The sequence below is a fragment of the Schistocerca cancellata genome, chromosome 3, assembly GCF_023864275.1.
Source record: "Schistocerca cancellata isolate TAMUIC-IGC-003103 chromosome 3, iqSchCanc2.1, whole genome shotgun sequence".
In the NCBI taxonomy this organism is placed as follows: domain Eukaryota; kingdom Metazoa; phylum Arthropoda; class Insecta; order Orthoptera; family Acrididae; genus Schistocerca; species Schistocerca cancellata.
In genome coordinates this window covers 935,118,112-935,124,111 of record NC_064628.1, presented here as the reverse complement: position 1 = coordinate 935,124,111, position 6,000 = coordinate 935,118,112, and positions in this window count along the sequence as shown.

Sequence of the window (6,000 nt, the reverse complement as noted above, 5' to 3'; positions counted from 1 at the left end):
GAAGACCATTGTGTTCTGCGTATGGCTCTGGCGCATCGTCCTCCATCTGCAGCAGCACTTTGAGCAGCGGTTGGCATCACTGTAACACCATGAAATATTAAAAATCCGTTATTTCAAGGACAGCTCTGAGCCACACGCTCTGTAGTGTGCATTCCACTAACCACAAACCACAGCCATTTGCGACGTCAGTGGTGTTAAGCGAGAGCCCATTGGAAGGCAAGGTGGAGGTGTGTTGTGTTTTCTGATGAAAGCCGGTTCTGCCTCGTTGCCAGTGATGGCCGTCTGTTCTTTAGAAGGAAACTATTTGAGGACCTGTGCCCAACCTATCTGAATGCTTGAGGCAAAGGACCTAAATCTGTAGTTATAGTCTTGGGTGCAACTTCGTATGACAGCTGCAGCACTCTCGTGGTTATTCCACGCACTGGTGCTGCAAAGTTTGACGTCAGTCTGGTGATTCTATCTGTTTTGTTCTTATTCACGAGCCTCGTTCCTGAGTGTGCTTTCCAACAGGATAACGCTCGCCCACGTAACTTTCTTGTAACCTCTACATCTACATCTACCTGATTACTCTGCTCTTCACAATAAAGTGCCTGGCAGAGGGTTCAATAAACCACCTTCAAGCTGTCTCTCTACCGTTCCACTCTCGAACGGCACATGGGAAAAACGAGCACTTAAATTTTTCTGTGCCAGCCCTTCTAACAATACCACCACTTGCAAAGTAGGTTAGACATCAGACTAGTAATGTTGCTCACGCAGCATATGTTCGCTTTATCGGGAACCAACAAAGTTATTAACTGTAGATGGTATCGCCAGAATGGAAATAATGAAGTCACTGAAAAATAGTCATTAATTTTGGCACTTATCTAGAATGGATTCCCACATAGATTTCGTCGTAGTTGTTATGGCTCGTCTTGTTGATTCTAGGGTGATTACACTTTGACTGCTAAAAGGTCCAGATCTGTATTTTAGCAATGTTTGAAGACCTAACAAATGCGTTTTTCAGGAAGTTCTTAATGATCATACAATCCCAGATCAGAACAATGATCCACATTTTTTTTAACTTCTTGTAAGTTCACGTATACTTCCTCTTAATTGTCACATCATCAAGAAAACAGTTTTGTATCAATCTTCATATAGCTTCCCGTGCCCGGGTTCCCGGGTTCGATTCCCGGCGAGGTCAGGGATTTTCTTTGCCTCGTGATGACTGGGTGTTGTGTGATGTCCTTAGGTTAGTTAGGTTTAAGTAGTTCTCAGTTCTAGGGGACTGATGACCATAGATGTTAAGTCCCATAGTGCTCAGAGCCATTTGAACTATTTGAACCAATCTTCATATATTTAATTTCTACTCTAACGAAACACAAGACTTGACTGTTCTTTTACAAAGCAAAATAACAGCTTAACTTCTGCAAAGTGAAACAAAGACTGCTCTGTGCGCATTCGTGCCAAAACGGTTACAAGTAAGTCAAAGATTATCACAGTCTCACAGAAATGAATACACACAAGAACCATATCACTGTAATATATCGATACATCGGAGTACCTATACATTAATAAAACCAAATGTGAATATTGTCACAAAAATATATTGGAATACTTCGCAGAAAAGTAGTACGATATTACTGGTATCGAGAACTGGAGTTGGAGTGCCGTAATGGTCACGTAAATAAAGAACCATTACACCCTGATTTCTTTAAGTGGTTCAAATGGCTCTGAGCACTATGGGACTCAACTTCTGAGCTCATTAGTCCCCTAGAACTTAGAACTAGTTAAACCTAACTAACCTAAGGACATCACACACATCCATGCCCGAGGCAGGATTCGAACCTGCGACCGTAGCGGTCTCGCGGTTCCAGACTGCAGCGCCTAGAACCGCACGGCAACTTCGGCCGGCCCTTATTTTATCGTGATGATCATTTCCCCTATATAGGTGGATGCCAACATAATGTTTTCGCAAACGGAGGAGAAAACTGGTGACTGAAATTTTATGAGAAGATCCCGTCGCAACGAAAAACGTCTTTGTTTTAATGATTGCCACTCCAATCCACGTATCATGTCTGTGACACAATCTCCCCTATTTCGCGATAATACAAAACGAGCTGCCCTTTTTTTGTACTTTCTCGGTGTCATCCGTCAGTCCCACCTGATGCGGATCCCACACCGCTCAGTAATACACCGGAATAGGTCGGACAAGCGTGGTATAAGCCGTCTCTTTAGTACACCTGTTGCACCTTCTCAGTGTTCTGCCAATGAATCGCAGTCTTTAGTTTACTCTGCCCACAATATTATCAATGTGAGCGTTCCAATTTACGTTATTTGTAATTACAATCGCTAAGTATTTAATTGAATTTACAGCCCTCCGATTTGTGTCACATATCGCGTATTACAAATTTAGCGCATTCCATTTAGTACTCATGTGAAAAACTTCACACTTTTCCTTATTAAGGGTCAATTGCCACTTTTCGCACCATACAGATATCTTATCTCAATCATTTTGCAAGTCGTTTTGATCACATGATGTCTTCACAAGACGGAAAAGGACAGCATCATCTGCAAACAATCTAAGAAGGCTACTCAGATTGTCTCCTATGCCGTTAATATAGATCAGGAACAATGCAGGGCCTATAATACTTCCTTGGGGAACACCGGATAGTACTTCTGTTTTACTCGGTGACTTTCCGTCTACTACTACTAACGTGACCTTTCTGACCGTAGCCCAGCTTCATGGAGACGGTTGCGAATGGTCCTCGCCGATACCACAGGAGCAACAGTGTCCCTAATTTGCTGGGAAGTGGCGGTGCGGTCCCCTACGGCACTGCGTAGGATCCTACGGTCTTGGCGTGCATCCGTGCGTCGCTGCGGTCCGGTCCCAGGTCGACGGGCACGTGCACCTTCCGCCGACCACTGGCGACAACATCGATGTACTGTGGAGACCTCACGCCCCACGTGTTGAGCAATTCGGCGGTACGTCCACGCGGCCTCCCGCATGCCCACTATACGCCCTCGCTCAAAGTCCGTCAACTGCACATACGGGTCACGTCCACGCTGTCGCGGCATGCTACCAGTGTTAAAGACTGCGATGGAGCTCCGTATGCCACGGCAAACTGGCTGACACTGACGGCGGCGGCGCACAAATGCTGCGCAGCTAGCGCCATTCGACGCCAACACCGCGGTTCCTGGTGTGTCCGCTGTGCCGTGCGTGTGATCATTGCTTGTACAGCCCTCTCGCAGTGTCCGGAGCAAGTATGGTGGGTCTGACACACCGGTGTCAATGTGTTCTTTTTTCCATTTCCAGGAGTGTAGTAAGTTTAGCGGTCTTGTTTGTGAAAGATGCACACAGTGCAGCAATTGAAACCTCATGATCCGCAGTAACATTGTGAATTTGCTCTTAGTTTTCTGGATGGATCGAAGTTTATGACACGTGGCTGGACAATGTTCTGTAGAGTGACGAACGTATTTTGCACCACGGGGTGCAGTGAATGCATATAACTGCCGAATTTGCGGTACTGTTAAACGTCGTGTTGTGCACAAAGAGCCATTGCACTCGCCTTATGTGACTGTGCGGTGTGGACTCACAAGTACCTTTATTCTCGGTCCGTTCTTTTTTGAAGAGAAAACACGCAGAGCGTCTGTCAGAGGTACCGTGAAGTCTGCACGTTATCGAGACCTCCTTGTAGAGCGAGTGATTCCTGCTTTGTAAGAGCGCAGCTGTGTGGAGACCACAGTATTCAAGCAAGCTGGGGCAACACCTAACGTAGTTGTCCCAGTGAGAAACCTCCTTAATACAATCTTCTACGAACATGTTGTAAATCGGTTCAGCATCAACGCATTAAAATATCTACGAAGTATCGCCTCCATACGATAATTGCGTCCCATACTGGACGTCTCTGAGTAGCTGCATTTAATTATAGCTACTCGGTACTTGACCTTTGGGAGTCTATGGCTGCCACGTTTGTTTATTTGTTCCTCAAGTGGTGCCGACGCATAGAGTGTGAAACGTCCCCTTCGAACATTTATACAGGACTGTGCTTAAACTGACACACAATATTTTTTAGCGCAACGCAATCTGACTTTCAGAAATCCCTACAAAGTAATGGCCCTGACTAACATTAACCTGTACCTTTCACAAATCACTTACCTCACCAAAAATCTTCGTTACTCGAACTACTGCAATACAGCGAGGGCCACTACTGCCAGCTAAATAAAAGATTCAAACTACTGAAGGCACTAACTACTGATAGGCATAGTTAGCAAATGAAAGATTTTAATAGAGAACAAACAATGTATTTACCTTAATAATCATAATATATATGCCATCCAGTCTTACAAATTTCAAATCTCCGCCATTTCTCTCCCCACATCCACCACTGCTGGTGGCTCACCTCCTACTGCGCAACGCTACGCGCTGTTCACATCCAGCTGCCCAACACTTAATAGTGTTGAAAAATAATAATATACATAGCAATTCATAATATCCAGTATTACAAATTTCAAAACTCCGCCATCTCTCTCCCCACATCCACCACTGCTGGCGGCTCACCTCCAACTGCGCAACGCTACGCGCTGTTCACATCCAACTGCCCAACACTACAACGGCAGACAACAATGCAAACTGGCCACAGACTGCACACAGCACAGCCAGTGATTTTCATACAGAGTGCTACGTAACGTTGCCAATAAGAAAATATAAACAGCCTACTTACAAGTGTTCCAGTTAACGATGACACAACCGGAGCAGCGCCCGCCCTGCTGATAGGCTGATATGAGTGATCTTAACGTTTTTGCTTCCTCTGCTCGACTTGATATCCACTGTCGTCTCTTCGGAGATTTTTATGCTCACCTCAGCTCATCATAGAGCATAAATATGTCGGAGAGCAGCATAGCACACTTCAGACCAGAGCTCCTAAAAGACTGTGTTGGAAAGAACGACATACAAAACCGCCCCCTGCTCTTTTTAAAAGTCAGCCCAGCTTTTATGGATCGGCATGGTTTCAAAAATCTTCCTGTAGTCGTGAGAATCCGTGCACTTTCTCACAGTTTGCCTTAGGCGCTACTACAAAGGTAATTCAAGTTCAATAGGGCAGTAGAATGAAATATAATGTGGGAAACTGCAGGTCGTTCAGGGACAAAACACTACTGATCGATGAGACCGTACTGTGGCTGCGGACTTGAGCGTTGGTCGCTTCCAGTGAAGATCCGCTGGTCAGTACCTCGGGAGGGCTACACGGCTGATCCCAGTCGTCTGCGGTCGCTTGTGTTCACGCGTTAGACCCACAGAGGAAGAAGGCCAGCGAACGTAATTCATATTAGACCACCTTATCGCTTATCCTAAGCGAAGATCAAAGAAACTGCAAAGTACGCAAAAGAGACGTCGCGCATTAGGCCAAATAACGCGGTTATCCAAAACGCATTCCGACATTCGGAAGCTCGAAAGGTGAGATGACAATTCAGATAAATTAGAGCACAGTATCTGGTTATTAAAAATGTATTTTTTGTGCTCATTGTTTTCAGTTCGTACAATTAATGCAGGGTGTCTCCGCCATTGCATAGGCAGGACCCGATCGCCGATCTGTTCCTCGAACACTGACAGGTGGCGTATCAGAGTATCGGTTTTAGCCCTCCATAGAGTCCGACAAAGTGATTTCCCCAGTTACCACTTCATGCTGGTGTGTCAGTAACGTCTACTGTCAAGAGTTGTGGGTAATCATAAACTGAAATTCTAGGATGGCAGTGAAGTCGCAGAAATAGTCGAATTTGGAGTTCATCTACATCTCCATCATACTCCGCAAGCCGCCTAATGGTGCGGGCCAGAGGGTACTTTCGGTACCACTATCTGCTCCCTAAAATCCTGTTTCACTGGCGAGTAGTGCGTAGGAAGAATGACTGTCGGTAAGCCTCTGTATTGGCTCTAATTCCTCGAATTTTCTCCGCGTGGTCAGTACGTGAGATGGATGTGTGTGTGTGTGTGCGGGGGGGAGGGGGGGAGTGATATGTTGTACGACT